The 22,196-nt window shown below is 34.5% G+C and overlaps 1 pseudogene; it reads left to right on the plus strand.

The window, feature by feature from the left end:
- The first annotated feature begins 17,083 nt into the window (after positions 1-17,083).
- Positions 17,084-17,646, plus strand: LOC123953324 (annotated as a pseudogene).
- The last annotated feature ends 4,550 nt before the right edge of the window (positions 17,647-22,196 follow it).

Consider the following 22,196-nt stretch of genomic DNA (forward strand, 5'->3'; position numbering starts at 1 on the left):
ATTTTTTCTTTCTTTTTTATATTTTTTCTTTGTTTTATTTTTTAAAGTTTTTTCCTTTCTTTTCTGAACCTCTTTTTATCCCCTTTGTACCCCCCACAATTTGGGGTCTCTTCTGATTGGGTTACAGCGCATTTTTCTGGGGTCTTTGTCACCCTTTTAGTATTTTATTTGATCCTTCATATCCTCTTAGCTGGACAAAATGACAAGGTGGAAAAAATCACCACAAACAAAAGAACAAGAGGCAGTACCAAAGGCTAGGGACATAATCAACACAGACATTGGTAATATGTCAGATCAAGAGTTCAGAATGATGATTCTGAAGGTTCTAGCCGGGCTCGAAAAAGGCATGGAAGATATTAGAGAAACCCTCTCTGGAGATATAAAAGCCCTTTCTGGAGCAATTAAAGAACTAAAATCTAACCAAGTAGAAATCAAAAAAGCTATTAATGAGGTGCAATCAAAAATGGAGGCTCTCACTGCTAGGATAAATGAGGCAGAAGAAAGAATTAGTGATATAGAAGACCAAATGACAGAGAATAAAGAAGCCGAGCAAAAGAGGGACAAACAGCTACTGGACCACGAGGGGAGAATTTGAGAGATAAGTGACACCATAAGACAAAACAACATTAGAATAATTGGGATTCCAGAAGAAGAAGAAAGAGAGAGGGGAGCAGAAGGTCTATTGGAAAGAATTATTGGAGAGAATTTCCCTAATATGGCAAAGGGAACAAGCATCAAAATCCAGGAGATGCAGAGAACCCCCCTCAAAGTCAACAAGAATAGGTCCACACCCCATCACCTAATAGTAAAATTTACAAGTCTTAGTGACAAAGAGAAAATCCTGAAAGCAGCCCGGGAAAAGTCTATAACATACAATGGTAAAAATTTTAGATTGGCAGCAGACTTATCCACAGAGACCTGGCAGGCCTGAAAGAGCTGGCATGATATATTCAGAGCACTAAATGAGAAAAAGAGCAGCCAAGAATACTCTGTCCAGCTAGGCTATCATTGAAAATAGAAGGAGAGATAAAAAGCTTCAGGACAAACAAAAACTGAAAGAATTTGCAATCAACAAACCAGCTCTACAGGAAATATTGAAAGGGGTCCTCTAAGCAAAGAGAGAGCCTAAAAGTAGTAGATCAGAAAGGTAGAGAGACAATACACAGTAACAGTCACCTTACAGGCTAATAATGGCACTAAATTCATATCTCTCAATAGTTACCCTGAATGTTAATGGGCTAAATGCCCCAATCAAAAGACACAGGGTATCAGAATGGATAAAAAAACAAAACCCATCAGTATGTTGCCTACAAGAAACTCATTTTAGATGTGAAGAAACCTCCAGATTTAAAGTGAGGGGGTGGAAAACAATTTACCATGCTAATGGGCATCAGAAGAAAGCTGGGGTGGCAATCCTTATATCAGATCAATTAGATTTTAAGCCAAAGACTATAATAAGAGATGAGGAAGGACACTATATCCTACTCAAAGGGTCTGTCCAACAAGAAGATCTAACAATTTTAAATATCTATGCCCCTAACGTGGGAGCAGCCAACTATATAAACCAATTAATAACAAAATCAAAGAAACACATCAATAATAATACAATAATAGTAGGGGACTTGAACACTCCCCTCACTGAAATGGACAGATCATTCAAGCAAAAGATCAACAAGGAAATAAAGGCCTTAAATGACACACTGGACCAGATGGACATCACAGATATATTCAGAACATTTCATCCCAAAGCAACAGAATACACATTCTTCTCTAGTGCACATGGAACATTCTCCAGAGTAGATCACATCCTGGGTCACAAATCAGGTCTCAACCGGTATCAAAAGATTAGGATCATTCCCTGCATATTTTCAGACCACAATGCTCTGAAGCTAGAACTCAATCACAAGAGGAAAGCTGGAAAGAACCCAAATACATGGAGTTTAAACAGCATCCTTCTAAAAAATGAATGGGTTAACCAGGAAATTAAAGAAGAATTGAAAAAATTCATGGAAACAAATGATAATGAAAACACAATGGTTCAAAATCTGTGAGACACAGCAAAGGCAGTCCTGAGAGGAAAATATATACTGGTACAAGCCTTTCTCAAGAAACAAGAAAGGTCTCAAGTACACAACCTAACCCTACACGTAAAGGAGATGGAGAAAGAACAAGAAAGAAACTCTAAACCCAGCAGGAGAAGAGAAATCATAACGATCAGAGCAGAAATCAATGAAATAGAAACCAAAAAAACAATAGAAAAAAATCAATGAAACTAGGAGCTGGTTCTTTGAAATAATCAATAAGATTGATAAATCCCTGGCCAGACTCATCAAAAAGAAAAGAGAAAGGACCCAAATAAATAAAATCATGAATGAAAGAGGAGAGATCACAACTAACATCAAAGAAATACAGACAATTATAAGAAGATACTATGAGCAACTCTACGCCAACAAATTTGACAATCTGGAAAAATGGATGCATTTCTAGAGACATATAAACTACCACAACTGAACCAGGAAGAAATAAAAAACCTGAACAGGCCCATAACCAGTAAGGAGATTGAAACAGTCATCAAAAATCTCTAAGCAAACAAAAGCCCAGGGCCAGATGGCTTCCCAGGGGAATTCTACGAAACATTTAAAGAAGAACTCATTCCTATTCTCCTGAAACTGTTCCAAAAAATAGAAATGGAAGGAAAACTTCCAAACTCATTTTAGGAGGCCAGCATCACCTTGATCCCAAAACCAGACAAGGATCCCACCAAAAAAGAGAACTACAGACCAATATCCTTGGTGAACACAGATGCAAAAATTCTCACCAAAATACTAGCCAATAGGATTCAACAGTACATGAAAAGGATTATTCACCACGATCAAGTAGGATTTATTCCAGGGCTGCAGGTTTGGTTCAACATCCACAAATCAATCAATGTGATAGAACACATTAATAAAAGAAAGAACAAGAACCATATGATACTCTCAATAGATGCTGAAAAAGCATTTGACAACGTAGAGCATCCCTTCCTGATCAAAACTCTTCAAAGTGTAGGGATAGAGGGCACATACCTCAATATTATCAAAGCCATCTATGAAAAACCCACCACAAATATCATTCTCAATGGAGAAAAACTGAAAGCTTTTCCGCTAAGGTCAGGAACACGGCAGGGATGTCCAATATCACCACTGCTATTCAACATAGAACTAGAAGTCCTAGCCTCAGCAATCAGACAACAAAAAGAAATTAAAGGCATCCAAATTGGTAAAGAAGAAGTCAAACTATCACTCTTCGCAGATGATATGATACTATATGTGGAAAACCCAAAAGACTCCACTCCAAAACTGCTAGAACTTGTACAGGAATTCAGTAAAGTGTCAGGATATAAAATCAATGCACATAAATCAGCTGCATTTCTGTACACCAACAACAAGACAGAAGAAAGAGAAATTAAGGAGTCAATCCCATTTACAATTACACCCAAAACCACAAGATACCTAGGAATAAGGCTAACCAAAGAGGCAAAGAATCTATACTCAGAAAACTATAAAGTACTCATGAAAGAAATTGAGGAAGACACAAAGAAATGGAAAAATGTTCCATGCTCCTGGATTGGAAGAATAAATATTGTGAAAATGTCTATGCTACCTAAAACAATCTACACATATAAGGCAATCCCTATCAAAATCCCATTCTTTTTTTTCAAAGAAATGGAACAAATAATCCTAAAATTTATATGGAACCATAAAAGACCTCGAATAGCCAAAGGAATATTGAAAAAGAAAGCCAAAGTGGGTGGCATCACAATTCCGGACTTCAAGCTCTATTACAAAGATGTCATCATCAAGACAGCACGGTACTGTCACAAAAACAGACACATAGATCAATGGAACAGAAGAGAGAGCCCAGAAATAGACCCTCAACTCTATGGTCAACTAATCTTCGACAAAGCAGGAAAGAATGTCCGATGGAAAAAAGAGAGCCTCTTCTATAAATGGTGCTAGGAAAATTGGACAGCCACATGCAGAAAAATGAAATTGGACCACTTCCTTACACCACACACGAAAATAGACTCAAAATGGATGAAGGACCTCAATGTGAGAAAGGAATCCATCAAAATCCTTGAGGAGAAGGCAGGCAGCAACCTCTTCGACCTCAGCCGTAGCAACATCTTCCTAGGAACATCGGCAAAGGCAAGGGAAGCAAGGGCAAAAATGACCTATTGGGATTTCATCAAGATCAAAAGCTTTTGCACAGCAAAGGAAACAGTTAACAAAACCAAAAGACAACTGACAGAATGGGAGAAGATATTTGCAAACGACATATCAGATAAAGGGCTAGTATCCAAAATTTATAATAAACTTAGCAAACTCTACATCCAAAGAACAAACAATCCAATCAAGAAACGGGCAGAGGACATGAACAGACATTTCTACAAAGAAGACATCCAGATGGCCAACAGACCCATGAAAAAGTGCTCCACGTCACTTGGCATCAGGGAAATACAAATCAAAACCACAATGAGCTATCAGCTCACACCAGTCAGAATGGCTAAAATTAACAAGTCAGGAAATGACAGATGCTGGCGAGGATTTGGAGAAAGGGGAACCCTCCTCCACTGTTGGTGGGAATGCAAGCTGGTACAACCACTCTGGAAAACAGCATGGAGGTTCCTCAAAATGTTGAAAATAGAACTATCCTATGACCCAGCAATTGCATTACTGGGTATTTACCCTAAAGATACAAATGCAGTGATCTGAAGGGGCACGTGTACCCAAATGTTTATAGCAGCAATGTCTACAATAGCCAAACTATGGAAAGAACCTAGATGTCCATCAACAGATGAATGGATAAAGAAGAGGTGGTATATATACACAATGGAATACTATGCAGCCATCAAAAGAAATGAAATTTTGCCATTTGAGACGATATGGATGGAACTAGAGGGTATCATGCTTAGTGAAATAAGTCAATCAGAGAAAGACAACTATCATATGATCTCCCTGATATGAGGATGTGGAGATGCAACATGGGGGGTTAGGGGGATAGGAGAAGAATAAATGAAACAAGATGGCATTGGGAGGGAGACAAACCATAAATGACCCTTTTTTTTTTTTAAGATTTTATTTATTCATTTGACAGAGGGAGAGATCACAAGTAGGCAGAGAGGCAGGCAGAGAGAGAGGAGGAAGCAGTCTCCCTGCAGAGCAGAGAGCCCGATGCGGGGCTCGATCCCAGGACCCTGAGAACATGACCTGAGCCGAAGGCAGCGGCTTAATCCACTGAGCCACCCAGGCGCCCCCATAAATGACTCTTAATCTCATAAAACAAACCGGGGGTTGCTGGGGGGAGTTGGGGGTGGGAGAGGGGGAGGGGGTTATGGACATTGGGGAGGGTATGTGCTATCGTGAGTGCTGTGAAGTGTGTAAACCTGGCGATTCACAGACCTGTACCCCTGGGGATAAAAATACATTATATGTTTATATAAAACAAAAAAATTGGAAGTGGAGGCAAACCATAAGAGACTATGGACTCTGAAAAACAACCTGAGGGTTTTGAAGGGTCGGGGGTGGGAGGTTGGGGAAACAGGTGGTGGGTAATAGGGAGGGCACGTATTGCATGGAGCACTGGGTGTTGTGCAAAAACAATGAATACTGTTACGCTGAATAAAAGAAATAAATTTAAAAAAATAAAAATAAATAAAAATAAAAATTTTTTAAAAAGGGATTTTATAAAAGCAAAATAGGTTTATTATTTATCCATGTTATTATCATTTCTGATGCTCTTCATTCCTTGTGTAGTTCCATATGTCCATCTGGTATCATTTACCTTGTGTCTGAAGGACAACTTTTGACATTTCTTCTACTGTTCTCTTTCCCTAATCCATTCTTTCAGCTACTGTATCTAACAAAGACTTTACCCACCTTTTTTTTATATATATATTTTTTTTCCTGTGCATCAAATTCAGGGTTGACACCATATTTCATATATTAAAGGTTTTGCTCTGCTGTCTTCTCTGAAGCACTGTTTCAGAAATGTGCTGTCACCTTTATCTTTGTTTCTCTTTACATAACATGTTTTTCTTCTTTGGCTGCTTTTAAGATTTTCTCTTAGTACTAGTTTAAAACAATTTGATAATATGTCTTGGTGTAATTTCTTCATTACACTTACACTTTAGGTTCTTGGAGTTTCTCAGATCTTGAAAATTTTTAATTATTATTTTTTCAAGAATTTTTTTCCTTCCTTCCCAATTTGAGGAGTCTGGTTACACTTATAATAGATTACTAATGTTGTTTCATGATTCACTGATACTTTGTGTATGTGTGTTTGTATACTTTATATAGTATCTTGTATTATACATCAAAATCATATATAAACAATATTTTCCTTTTGTTCTCTTTGTTTTGGATAACTTACATTTCTATCATTTCAAGTTCATTAATATTTTGTTTTATAATATTTAACCTCCTAATATTCCCATCTCATGTGTTTTTCTTATTATACTTTTCATCCCTAGGTGTGTGAATATTTATTTATAAGTTATAACTCTTTTAATATCTTTGTTGCTTAACTCTAAGATCTGCGTCAGTAGTGGGAAGGCATCTATTAATTAATTTGTCTTTCAATAATAGATCATATAGTCATGCTTCTTTGCATACCTGGCACTTTTTGATTGGATGCCATATTTACATTTTACCCTTTTGTATTCCTATATTTATTCTTGAACTTCGTCCTAGACACACTTGTATTACTAGGAATCACTTTGGTCCTTTGGGAATATTGCTTTAATGATTGTTCAAGCAGGACAAGTGCTATGTTTATTCTACTGTTAATTATTCCCTCTGAGTACTCTTCCCCATACTCTGTGAATTAATGGGTTTTCCAGCATGGTTAGTAAAATAAACACATAGAAATAGAAATAGAAATAAAACAAACATGGGATGATTTTTTTTTTTTTTAGGTTCTTAGTGAATATCAGGTACTGTTTCCTTGTATCCTTTATCATTTTCTGCATGGTCTCAAGTAGCTGCCTCATGATTATGTGTTGATCAATCTTCTTATCATTACTCTATGCAAATCTTTTGCATGTCTCCAGAGTTCTTGCACTCTGTGTAGCTTTCTTTTCTAGTACTTTGTTCTATAAACTCTAGCTGCTCTTTCTTTCATAGCTTCTCACATGCTCTTCCTAATTCAAGGTATCTGCTTGATCTGTCCATATTCCCTCATTGCATTGTGGCTTGAAAACTTTTAAGGCTGTAAACTGTGGCAGTCAGGCAGTCCTTCTAATTTTTTATTTCTTCTCATTTGGTTCCCATCTTGTAGATCACTATAATTTTATTTCATGATGTCCAGTGTCTTAATTTTTTTTCAAATATATAAATAAGTCCTATCTCTCTATTCCGACATGGTCAGAAGAAGGATTCTTTGAGCTCTTCTTGATTCCATACTAGATTCAACAGCTATGTTAACTGTCTCCCCTTCTCCAAAAGTTTAACATATCTCTGTGTCCTGCCTACTGAGTTTCAAGCTCACTTTATTGGTTGCTAATCTATGCTGCCCTGTAGGTATTCAAAAACGGTTTAGTAGAAAATCCAGTAACTTCTCATCACCACCTCTCACCTTTACATCTTAGAGATAGTGCTCTTGTCAAGAACATAGTTATAATAAATTGCTATGGGAACAGTGTGACTGACCTCTTCACACAGTTATTCCTGTATGAATAAAGATTTCCCTGAGATAATCAGAAATTCCACATTGCAAGGTTCCTGGACATTGTCATAGGATGTCTGCTTTTCGTCCTCTGATATGGGAAACAGTTTCACAATGCCTCTTTTGATCATTTTAAAGTGATTGCCTTTGCCATTTTACTTTGGGATGTTTTGCTATTTCAATTCTCTTCATATATATATATATATATATATATATATATATTTATTCTGTCAAATCTCACATCATATATATATACATATATATATAATGAGATTACTTTGTTCTGATTACTCAACTGGCAAAATAGATTAATATTTCTTTTATAGGAATATTTCAATAATGGTCTATAAGAACCACTGAATTCAGAGAATACTGAACATTTAGTTTTATGAAATAATTAAAACATAAGTGATTTGAAATAACTACTCCTGGTTTCAAACATAGATTTTTTACCAAGCTGGGTGAATTTGGAAGTGATTTAACCTTAGTAAGACTCAGTTTTTTCTTCCATTTAATGAGAACAATAATAATTGCTTCTTAGTTTTACTTTAGTAATACAAACAATCATGCAAACTCTTGCTAGGAATTAGTAGTAGGAATAATGACAATAATTATATTAGTATAATCATCATTATCAAGGTATTTAATGATATTATTATAATTTAATAATAAATAGAATAAAATTTCATCTCATACTTATATCCCTTCCTCATAGTAAGAAAATAGATGTAGGGTTTTGTAGTCTAACAAGGATACTTAAAATTAGGCTCAGTAGTGACTGGTGAATGATTCTTTGCTTTCCTTTAAATAACTTATTCTTGATACCGGACAGATGTGACAGATTATATTGGAAAACATACGTCATTAACCGGATAGTGAAGTTTCTTATAAAACTATTCAGGAAACCCCAGGTGAATTTCTCACTTTTCCACCACTTCCTGAGCTCACCATATATCTGCTAAATTAACAGCACCCTAATAGAATTTCTGATTTTCCCAAGGTGAATGGTGATAACTTACACTCCAATGTCTCAGTTTTTATCCTGAGCTGAAGGCAACACAGATCTTATTAAGATCAGAACTCCAAACTGGGAAAAAATAATCAAACCCTAGAACAAAAAAATATATACATATCTGACTTTCTAATCTCTTCTGTTTTGTTTTGGCTTCATGCATTCAACCTCATTCTGTCACTGGCACTGACTTTCATACTGAGTTCTGTCATAGCAGTGACCTCCAACTAAAATATGTTTGGTTAAGGTCACTGTGTGTGTGTGTGTGTGTGTGTGTGTGTGTGTGTGTGTTTCTTTAATACATCTGTTTGCCTATAGAGAGTATTTTAAAATTATCTTTGGAAAAATATTTATTCATATGGTGACCCTATTAAATACACTTCTCGTGCTTATCTTTTGAATAATTTATTTACCTGTTCAATTGATAAATGTCTTAAGAAATAATGCATCAGTTTGCTGAATGGTTTTGACTCTTATGTATTGAAACAAAAAAAAAGGCAGGTCTTTGGCATTCTACTATGGGAACATTCAGTATATTCTTTATATATGAAGTTCAAAATAATTTATTTCAAATAGATCTTAACAGTGTGGGGTGTGTTAAGATCCACCCCATTATATTTGCTGTACATGCATGCAGTTATAAAAATAAATCTATTGTTAGGAACCCCACTATTAAAAAAACAAGTTGGAGTCAAATCATGTTGATAAATATGTTATTTGAATTTGGTAAACTTATAATTTTCAATTTGTTTTTTCCAATGCATATGATTGATCTGCAGATCAGTAGGAAGAAACCACTTATGTGCATGCATTATGGCATGCATGCATTATGGCATGCATACATATACACTTTTGCACACACAACTCAACTTATTTCAACTCATTTCTTACTGCATAACAAACCACCTGAAAGCACAGAGAATTTCATTTTAATGGTAATTATTTCTTTGATCATGATTCCATTGGTTGATCTTTTGGATTGGGTCCAACTGAATCATTCTTCTGCTGATATCAACCGTGGTCACTCAGAAGTTCATAGTCATCTGACTGATCCCAAGATTATCCACTTATATATATAGCATTTGTGTTACTTGTAGGCTGACAACGTCTCTCTATAAGATTTCTCATCTTCATAGAAGTTAGCTTGAGTTTTTTTTTTTTCCCTTTTTTATTAATTTTTTCAGCGTAACAGTATTCATTCTTTTTGCACAACACCCAGTGCTCCATGCAAAACGTGCCCTCCCCATCACCCACCACCTGTTCCCCCAACCTCCCACCCCTGACCCTTGAGTTTCTTACATTTCAATTTTAGAACATCAAAATGAGTAGAGAAGAATCTGCAATATCTCTTGGACATTGCACATTGTCACATCTGCAAATCTTTTTAATAAAAGCAAAACAAGTACACAACCAATTCAGATTGGAGGGATGGAAAATAAATTCTACCTCTTAATTGAAATAGCATAAGCACATTGCAAAGATGCATCTGTACAAAGATAGAAAATATTATCACAGTGGCATTTGCAAACAGCCTACCATATCTGCTATAATTCTGTATTTGTTTATGCTTTAGCCAATGACATGGGAGTTAATTAAACCAAAGTAGGTTCAAGGTAGGATCATTACTATTCCCAGCTTTTCTTTTTAGATGACTGCTTAAGGACTATGATTGTGTATTCTCACAGTTAAATTAGGAAGATCATGCATTTATGCTAGGCCTCCACCTCCCCTGCCCCAAGGTTACATCAACATTCTGTTAGAACCTACCTTAACAAATTACATTCTTCTGTTTAAGAAAATATTTCCAGATGTCCATTTTCTTAACTTAACTTGTTTGATTTTCCCAAAGTAAGAAACCAAAGGGAGAAAGAATAGTCAGTACCCAGGTGTACCTAAATCATGTGACACCACGTTCCCCATGTCCAGAATTCCGTAATCTTGCAGTCCAAAATTTTAACTTGGATTATGAGAAGCATTACTTTTTTGCTGTCCTGATTTTCATGATTTTTTTTTTAGATATATATACCAATTAAGTATGAATCATTTGTTTTCAGGATTACAACTATATGAAATACTTCAATGATTCTATTACAGATGTTTTTTTTCTGGACTTAATTTTTACTAGACTCAATTAAATTTTACAAAGATATAGCATATATTAAAAAATATTGTTTGTCTTTTCTCAATGTTAATGTTAAGATCTGTACTTCAATCTGTGACTAGAATTCAACACAATTTTAACAAACTTTGTTCTTCAATAAATAAATCATCATTAAAAAATAAATTTTAACTCTCCAGGGTTGTGGACATTGGGGAGTGTATGTGATATGGTGAGTGTCGTGAAACATGTAAGCCTGATGATTCATAGACCTGTACCCCTGGGGCAAATAATACATTAAATGTTAATAAAAATATAAAGAATAAACCATGAAACCTTCTATTAGGGAAAGAATATTGAGCCAAAGGATTCAACACAGAAGGGTAGATACTGGAAGATTCTACTTATTGCAAGATCAAATACAGGCAAAGGTAATCAATGGTGATAGAAGGTCAGAATAGTGATTACCTCTGACAAGAGGTATGGAGGGATAAGTGGGCGGGGCATGGAGGATATTGACTGGGAAGGGATAAATTTGGGGGTTGTTGGCAGTGTTCTATATCTTTAGGTGGGTGATGGTTAAAAAGATATATACAAACATAAAATATGCATATACATTAGATAAATCCATATAGAAAAGATAATTGAGCTTTACATTAACAATGAGTGTATTTTACTATATGTATGTCAATGAAATTCTTAAGGTATTTAAAAACCATAAAATGGATATTACCAATTTGAAAAAAAAAGTAGATACATTTTTAAAATTTTGAAAAAATGAATTTTAATTTTTATTAAAATTGTACATACTGGTATATTCATTAGACTATATGATTAAATAACAATACATATGAAAAGGGACGACTTATTTTTGTATCACTTTTATTTGAATGCTAAAGTAAGAGTAAGCTTTATTGCTGAATGTTAAAATACCACTATTTACCAAAACAATGTGTTTGATTTCCTTATCTAGACATACCCTTTGCTATATTTAGTAATAAGCCACGTTTTCAACATAAGTGTTTGAAAATGGAAATGGAAATAGATTTCAATGAAGAAGCCATAATATAAAATGTCGTTTGGATTTCAGGAGGTCCACAAAAAGTCATGTTATCCACAATGTGGCTTAAATATACTCTAGGAATTAATGAATTTCTTCACTATTTTATTCAGCAGATTCTAGCTAAAAAACTACAGTGTGCCAAAACTCTTCTTGCTTTGACCTAAAACTATGAAAGAGACAGGCAAGATGGTAGCAAGATATTCAGTAGTGGGTTAGAGTAATGATCAAACTTTGTGATTCTGACCCTGAATATTTTGCCATTTCGTTTGTAGATACTGATACAGGGCCCAAGTCAAATGTTTTTCAGAATTGCTTATGATAAAGAAGTATCAAAATTTCAATCTGCTTATGTAAACTTAACTATTAGTATAATTTAGAGGCATCACATATTTTTTATAATTTTTTCCTAAAGACATATAAAACATTATATCCAAGAAGTTATTCAGAGATTCAGAGATGTCATCTAGCTTCCATTATTCTTATGAAGATAGTGATACACAAAGTAACTATTACAGAGTGGAAATTTTTGCAAAGTAGGTTGTGGAAGACTGAATTTTTTAAAAAGTTTTTTTAAAGATTTTATTTATTTATTTTATTTATTTGACAGAGAGAGAGGGCACAAGTAGGAGGAACAGTGCCACAGGGAGAGGGAGAGGCTGACTTCCTGCTGAGCATAGAGCCCAATGTAGGGTTCCATCCCAGGACCCTAGGATCATGACAGAAGGCAGATGTTTAAACAACTGAGCCATCCAGGCATCCCTAGGACCCTAAATTCTAATTTCCAGTTTTGTTTTATTTTGAAGATAGTATAGGAATGGCTATCAGCTCATGAGTATATATTATGCACCATACCCTCTGCTTTATTTTTTACCTTTATTATTTTACTTATTATAGCAACCATATGTTTGAATAGCTTTATCCTGAATTTATAGATAAGAAAACTAGATTCAATGAAGTTATTTAATACTTATGAAACTTCAAAAAGAAAATCTAAGTCTTTCAGACACTAAAGTTCAGCCCTTAATCACTTGACTACACTGCCTGATAGGTCATTCTGCCTGATTTTCTGAGAGAAAAGAGGAACAACAAGGCAGTTTAAGTTTCAGTCATCGTGAAGTTGATATTTTCTTCTCCTTGTATTCTACTCTAGACAGGACACTTTAAAATATCTGTTCTAGAATTTAAGACTGTACTATCACATTTCTACTTATTCTGCTTTGTTTTTGGAAATACATAGCAAAATATGTATCTTTGCTCTAATAATGCTGGTCATTTTTCTTCCCTGAACAAAAATAAATATCAGTCTAAGTTGATGATTTAGATTGTACCTAGAATTTGCTTCCTACATTTCCTTTGATAATGTAAGCCCACATTTCATTGAAAATATCAAATTTCCTTCTTATAAGCTTAGTATTTTTTTCCTCTAACATTGAGGTACCTTTTAAAAGAAATATTACCTTGAAATTCTTACTCATTTCAAATAATATAAATCTTATTGCCCTAAATGCTTTTATATAACAGAGGATCTAAATTTTAAATATGAGTCTTTTATCTTATTTTTTAATTTCAATCCATTACCAGTTAAATATACTTTCTTATTTGAGATACAAATGCTTTTAACTGTGTAGGATAGTGAGAAATAGCTGTATTTCACTTCCAAGGCCAAGGTAGACGAGGCAGGGACTGCCCACAGGAGCAGCACAGTGTAATGGTTGTTTTGGGGTTTGAAGCATTTTGTCATGTTACAGAAAGTGTTCACCAAGAAATGTGTACTACCAAAGAGGTCGGGTGCACATACACTCATATAGGAAACCACTACCCTAAGTCCTTTCTGAAAAAATGAGAGCACTGGATGGGGCGCCTGGGTGGCTCAGTGGATTAAGCCGCTGCCTTCGGCTCAGGTCATGATCTCAGGGTCCTGGGATCGAGCCCCGCATTGGGCTCTCTGCTCTGCAGGGAGCCTGCTTCCTCCTCTCTCTCTGCCTCCCTCTCTGCCTACTTGTGACCTCTCTCTCTGTCAAATAAATAAATAAAATCTTTAAAAAAAAAAAATGAGAGCACTGGAATTCATTAGGTCATAGATGATTGGTACAGGATTGGGTTCTTTAGCCATCGACCGCTTGCTTTAGAGTGTCCAGGAAACTATGAAGTACCTGAAATGACAGTACTACCTGTGAGTCTTTTGAAATGGATAATGAAAAACTAAATGAACGGGAAATGAGAATGAGTTAGTTATTGGTAGTGGGAGCAATGGATAAATGCCATCCATAGAGGGGGCAGCATTTAGAACTCTAGTGTAAGCAGGAATCTGGAGTCCATGGCAGGTGTCATAGAAGATCTCAGAGGAGCTGCATTATCAACTTGTACACTAGAATAGGGAAAAACATAGTATATCCTGCTGGACCAACCTAACCAACAAGGAGTATTGCCAAAACTGCTTTAGATTTTGTATTCTTCCTTTCTGACAAGCCTAACCCTGAGGTAACTGCAACTGTCTTCATTCCTTTTTAGATTTTTCAATTCACAAAACCCTACCATAAATCCAGGTAATTACCATCTGAGCAAACTAAAAGTGCTTGTTTAGCATCAGAGCCAATAAAGACTAGATTAGGAGTCAAGGGAAAGGGATGAATATTAACACTGCAAGGTCTGCAGTTAAATGGAGTTTGAGAGAGGGCATTTGAGCATAAGTTTCAAAATAAGTGTACAAATGATCAATTCAGCAGCGCCAAATACACAATATTAATTTTATGTTGAATACCATAGCCTCTTGGGGTGGGGGATAGTTTTTAAAATCATGTAAAATTCTAGACAATTGTTAGCTTGATCATTGATCAATTATATTTAAATTATCCTTTAAACATTTTTTATCAAATTTAATTCTAAAAAAGGGACTTACCAATATTTATTTTAGAAATTTAGAAAGTAATTATTACAATCTGTCTGTTCATATTTATAATCAAAATAGTGTATTTAAATTCAGAAATATCACATAATGCATCTTAAACTTGATATGTAACAGTTAATCCTATATTTCTCTAATAAATAGAAATCTTTCTGCATATTTAATTTTAATATAATGCATAAAAATTGCTAAATGGCAAAACAAATGAATAAGGTAGTTTTAAATTACTTATTTGAATTGTCATGTAAAGTCTGTGAAATAATATTGTCTATTTCACCTACCATGTGCCAGAAAAAGTAATTACATTTTTGAAAAGGTCCTCAGTTCATGTTACATATTCATAATGTGGACAACTATGGAAAAACTGATAGTTCAACATGTAAATTTCAATGTCATTCACATGTGAATTTCTGTAAAATGAAGAATAAATGTCATTGAAGCACTAGAGTAATACTGCATAAATCAACTTCTTTATCTTAACTCTTGTTGCAATATAGGCTTAACAGAGAAGCCAGTTTTCAAGGTAATATAGAACTCTGCAAATACCAACATATTCTCTTTGATTTATATATTCCATGTTTTACTAGTGATTCAGAAAAGTATGTTAGTATGGGTTATCAAATGAATATATGTAATTAAATTGATTTTAATAGAGTAAGAATAAAGCAAAAATGAAACCTTTTTCTGAAAGCCCACTGTTAACAATAACAGTAAGTCATATTAAATAATAAAAGAATCTCAAAATCAAGGTTTGGGCTAGAGGTTACTAATTTTTAAAATCATTAAAGACAAAAGGGGTCCTTGAAGCTGAAAGGGTACAGGGTGAGATGACCCAAAATGTGCCACTTTGGCATAAAGATTATTTCAAAGCTAAAAGTAATAATAATAAAAAACAAAAACAAAAAAAAAGAAAAAAAACAGATGCAGGAAAAGCTCTCTGCCTCCTCCTATCTAAATTTACATTGGAAAGGAGAACCTGTACAAGGAAAAGAAATATTAACTATTAACAGACCAACTTTACAAAATGAACTTACCTGCATGACAGAGCAATCTTGTCTTTCTCCAAAGACCACTTTTCACCTTCTTGCTAATGAGTTTTCTCCCTTAATGTCCTCAGGCCCCCAGCCCTCAGCTCAGATAAGCTTCAAATTGCCTCACTGTCTTTGGAGTTTCATGCTTATATTGATTCACCATATTTTCTCCTGTTAATCTGTCTCATGTCAATTTGATTGTAAGACCAGCTGTAGGGACCATAGGGCAGAGGACAGTCTTCCTCCCCAACAAAGCCATACACATTGATGTCATTCTTTAAGAAGATTAAATGCACTGAAGAGAGCAAATATCCTGAGTTGGAGCCTGAGGGGCACTGATATGCAGGAAAATTAATCTATAAATACTGATCACCTCAAGTGAGTGGAAGAATCCCAAAATACAATACCCCTTACAAATGTCAAAACAGAAAAGTCCTTCCAGGAGGGAATAGTCAACAGTGTCATTTACTGGAAAAAGATTAAATAACATGATGATGAAGAATACTTAGAAATCTAATGTATAATACTCTATGTCAACTATACTTCCATTAGAAATACTTAAAACTTTGGAAATCAGTTGTGATCTCAGTTATAGACAAATTATTTTAGATTGACAGATAAGTGGAAACTCTGTGAGGGGAGAAGCAGGCATTTGGCATTAAAACAAACAAATACAATGAAAAAATGAAAAACAAACAAATACAAAGAAAAGGAAGCCCTGAGGAAAAAAAAGAAGCAAACTCAATGATACACAGAGAGACATATGACCTCTTCCTCTTCACTTATGAAATTATGCTGTTTTAGAACTCTGAGCACTACCTTCTTAGGTGAACAGATATTCGCATATGGTTAGTGGCTAAGCAATAAACTCTAAAGTGACACATACGGATGTGGAAATGTTGGGGATCAGAGCTGACAGCCAGGAAATAATTCTTGAAATATTTTCAGTGTAAAAATGTGGTTTTATTAAAGCATGGGGACAGGACCCATGAGCAGAAATAGCTGCACTGGGGTTGTGACTATATACTTTCAACTTGGGAGAGGGTTAGGGACAGCACAAGCCTCCAAGATATTTTGGAAACAAGATTTCCAGGATCCTGAGGGGGCTAGCCATTGTTAGGAAAAGGTCATTTATTATTGCTTAGTAAAATCTCAGTCAAGATACTTCAGATGTATATCATTGGGCCATATGCTTGGAGGATGATTGCTAACATATAGGTTGGGGGATAGAGATAAAGGAAGTTTCCAGAGGAATTTTTACGTTTAAAGTAAACTTACTCTTTCCGGTAGCGGAGTCTGGAGAAGACACGCAGAAATGGCACCTCGCAAGGGGAAGGAAAAGAAGGAAGAACAGGTCATCAGTCTTGGACCTCAGGTAGCAGAAGGAGAAAATGTATTTGGTGTCTGCCACATCTTTGCATCCTTCAATGACACTTTTGTCCATGTCACCGATCTTTCTGGCAAGGAAACCATCTGCCGAGTGACTGGTGGAATGAAGGTGAAGGCTGATAGAGATGAGTCCTCTCCCTACGCTGCTATGTTGGCTGCCCAGGATGTAGCCCAGAGGTGTAAGGAGCTGGGCATCACTGCCCTTCACATCAAACTACGGGCCACAGGAGGAAATAGAACCAAGACCCCTGGACCGGGGCCCAATCAGCCCTCAGAGCCCTTGCCCTCTCAGGAATGAAGATTGGGCGCATTGAGGATGTCAGCCCCATCCCCTCTGATAGCACCCGCAGGAAGAGGGGTCGCCGTGGTCGCCGTCTGTGAACAGGATTCCTCAAATTACTGTTTTCTGTTAATAAATTGCCTTTGTGTAAGCTAAAAATAAAATAAAATAAAGTAAACTTACTAAGGATCCTGGGGAGTGGGGCTAAAACTGCCTTTTGCCGTTAGCAAAGTGTCAATATTGAGGCAGCTGAGTTTCTAAAGGAAGTTCACTCTACCAGTTTGTCAATAGGCTGTAACCAGTAAGGATTTTTTGTTGTTGTTCTCTTGCCTTTGTTTTCCACATCACATGCCATATTTGTTTTTTCACTGCTGTATCACAAATAATTTACCTAATTTGAGGCCTATATTATATTTTTAGTATGGCTGAGTAAATTAATTTCCTTAACCTAGCTTATGGCTTCTCTATTAAGTATTACTTCACCTTAGTAGAAACAATACTTAATTTACTGTACTAATAATTTCGTATCAGATGCAAATTTGCTCAAGTCCTGGTAACAGAGATCCAAAATTAATACTACCTACTATGGTAGGGGGTTATATTTTTCTTACATTAAAAACAAAAAAGCACAAGAAATATAAACCAGGTTTGCAGCTCAGAGATAATATTCATGTTTCTGATAAAAAATAGTATAGAATTGTTTTTCATAGAAGGTATATCAGTAATCACAACCCCTCTTTAGTTAAGATACATTTCTGCCCATTTGCTCCCCTTCTTTTACATTTTTGATGCCACCATTTACTGAGTTTTAGATTGTATATTCATTAACAAATTATAACAGCTGTAGTTTTGTAGTACTTTCCCTTTTATATAAAGGGATATACTGTTGACACAATCATCAAATTACAAAATTAGAGTTTTATAAATCTGAGTGTTTATTTACCTTTACTAGTGTTTTTGATTTTGACAGTGTTGCTATAATTTTATAAATGTTATAATGTTACATATCTATGCCATATTTTCACAATGGTGCTAAGTCAGTTAATGAGAAGAGTCTGTTGAAAACACAGTGCTGGGAAAACTGGATATACACTTGCAAAAGACTGAAGTGTATACCTTTATCAAACACTATATGTAAAAAAAAATTCAAAATGGAGCAAATAGGGAAATTTAAGAACTAAAGTAATAAAAGTCATCAAGAAAACATGGGGTGAATATTCACAACCTTTTGAGAGTGCCTTCTTAAATATAATCCCAATAACACAAACTAATAAAATAACTGCTAAATTTGAGTCCACCAAAATTGAATGGTGGATAATGATATTTTAAAATTATATTACATAATGTAAATTGGTATACATTTCAGATCTACAGAATCCCTACATATCGATACAGCACAGTAGACTTGCTGTCTCTTAATCTTCTTGTACAAAATACTGAATTTTACATGTTTTTCATGTTTAAGTTGTTGTTTGTTTATTTTTTAATTTGAAAAATATGTACATGTCTTTAGGAACATTCTAGATTTAGAAAATCAATCCAGTGGTTCCCCGCCAAATCACACACTAAGATGACCAAAACTTTGTTCCATTCAATCTATCTTCTCAAGGGAACAAAATGTATATAGTTATTTCTGCTGCCTTTCTATGCTTCTTATTGTTATTTATGTGATTCTTTGGAAAATGATGCCTATATATAATAACAAAAACTTTAAACCCTGTTTTGTATGTAATACTTGAAAATAATTGTGTTTATTCCATGATTAACAAGCTGAGAAGAGACACAGAATATTTAAAAAATGATCATTTTAATACATTTGCCAGTGCTGACTGCTTCTTTATTTCAATATTACCCAGTGGCAGATTAACAGGGATTAGAAATGAACACATTGGTTCTCAGGATACGATGAATGACAAGGGCATGCTCTCAGAACTACACGAAATAATCTCTACATGAATTTCATGCTTGAAAAATGGAAAGTTTGATGGAAAGTCATAGCTTTTAAGCAAATTTTTAAAAATTAGAAGATAATCTTCAGAGGAATTAGAACAAGTCATTTAGAAAGGCTGCTGGGCAATTATGAATATATGTGCAACTACAATGCTTTGGCATCTGTTTGGAAAACAGATTCCTTACTTGGCATCCAGGCCTTCTGTTGTCAAGCATGCCTAATATTATAAATCCTCATTTGTGAGTATGGCTATTTAAAGAGGTTAAAATATGGAAATGACTTGAAAATCACCATTTAGGTCCTGCTTTGCAGAAGAATTAAAATTATAAACATGGCCACATTAGTGTTTTCTGTCTCATTGTTTGGTTTTAAAACAAAGTATGTGTTGTAGGGACATGTGGGCAATATGTAAAAGATTAAGCTATAAAAAGATACTGATTAGAGATACTTTTTTTGTAAAGGTGATTTAAATATTACTAATGCTACTCTGAAAGCTGTTAAAAATTAACATAGGATATTTATTTGCCAATCAATGGGTCACATTAAAATTATATAGTGAGGCGATGATAGTAAAGATTGCTGCTATACTAATAATGTAAGGGATGGCCAGTTAGGAAAATAGAGAGAGAGAGAGAGAAAGAGAGAGAGTCATTCAAAGAAATAAACCCAAAGTAACTATTTCCCATCATTTTTGTAAATTAAATCTGTAACTTCTGATCATTTAGTCTCAGTGGTTCAAAAATCGTCTTGTTTTGGCTCATTTTTATTAGCTGGTTCATCAATATCAGCTACTCTTGTTTTACACCATACTATTATGTAAAACAGTGGACATGGATAGACCTACTTTTATTATGTTTATTAAGATTGAATGCCACTAGACAGGTATGAGGCCTTCAGTTAATTTTTTTTTTTTAAGTTTTGAATCAAGTAAGGTAACTTTGTAAATAAGACATTGAAAATAAGACCAACTAACTACTGATAACTAAATTACTAAACTAACCATTTAAAAATGTTTAATTATGTTGAATAAAAATAGCTTCCTCACTTTATGGGTGGTTTCTCCCACCTGTTATTCTTGGGGTCTTCATTTTCATAGTAAGACTGGTGGTTCAAGGCATTTCATACACAAGTAAAGTTAGGCACATTGGTGCATTGCTTCAGATGTCATGTCTTCACATATGTGTGTTCTAAGTTGGAAGGAAGAGGGTAGCACTAAAAGTTTTGTTTCATTTGTTTTTCCCCTCTCTTATATTGTCAAAAATTTTTACTGAAGGAAATGTTAATTGGAAAAAAAAAATATATAGACCTTTTCTTTTCACTCAATGGCCAAGCTTAATCCCATCACTGGCAAAATATATGTGTGTTGGGAAATGTGTAAATAACTCTAAGCTGTTCCTGAAGATCATCTAGCAGTTCCATCAAACCCAGAATGTCACTTATCTATCACCTCAGTATTCTAGTTATAGCATTCAATAGAGCAAACTTGAATTCTTCAAATTTAAAGCCATGTTTTCTTCATTGTTTTATCTCAAGCACTTGGCATACTGCTGCCTTATAAACTATAAACATAAATATGTGTATGCATGCATGTATACACACAATTATACTAAATAAACATTAATAGGTATATACACATGCATAGAGGAAATATATATTAATAAATATAATGTACAAACACTCCATCTTTGTTGTTGTGCTTCAGTATTATGTAGGCTAATTTAGGCCTTTTGCTTGTAAGCTTTACAATCAGTTTGTCAGTACCTCCAAAATAGCTTGATTGCACTTTCATTGTAAAGAATCAGTTACTTTTAACTATTATGTGAAACCTATAAAATTGCTGAAATTTGGTTGACAAAAATGTAATGTTATTGTAGTTCATCTTAATGGAATTTAAAACTTCCTAATCTTAAGATATAAGTTGTGCAGTCAGTACATTTTAAAATGGAAATTGAAGAAAAAGAAGTAGAGTTACCTATAGAAGACTTTGAAACAAATTGTTAGTATGCCCTAACTTGAACCTAATCTATTCACTGCTAACTCAGCACTTCCACAAAATTAATCTTCTCAACCACCAGTCTATCCACTTTTTGAACAAAGAGGATTGGCTGTTTATCCTTTATTAAGTTTTGATACCTTAGAGTTACAATGATAAATAATAAATGTCTTTATGAATCTCACAATATAATATTCTGCCATATGGTTAATACATTGCTCTTGTAAAGAAGAGACTCAAAAGATCCTGCCTACTGAAAACTAATGTATTCTTTTTACCACTTTTGTACTCACTTCTTGTCTTTATTTAAAAAAAAAATGAATTTTTCAGAAAATGTATGTTGAAAACCTAAAGTCCATATTCATATCTTGAATAAGAGTATCCCTTTTATGAATATCAGTAAGCTGATTTTTTTAGAAATAACATTACATTCTTTATCCTGTTTCATAAAAGCTACATTTTTAGTGGTGTTATGTTAGCTTTTGCTTTCTTTTCATTTTATTGTTTTTAAGACTGAGATTCTCATTATCTGCTAGTTCATCTGACTCTATAGATTATTAAGGGATTTCCTAACATCCTTGAATTAAAATCCTAATTTTACATTGTATTAAAATCTCTCTAGAATTTCATGCAGACATGACTGGAAATTTTTCTAATTCTTAGAAAAATAAGCTAGTTCTAATAATATCACATGTAACTATTTTTCCACTTATTTTCCTTTGTTCTTATTATTTTGTGAAGAAATATATGCCTAAGCATATTAACTAGTA

Source organism: Meles meles, chromosome 11 (assembly GCF_922984935.1).
Source record: "Meles meles chromosome 11, mMelMel3.1 paternal haplotype, whole genome shotgun sequence".
NCBI lineage: Eukaryota > Metazoa > Chordata > Mammalia > Carnivora > Mustelidae > Meles > Meles meles.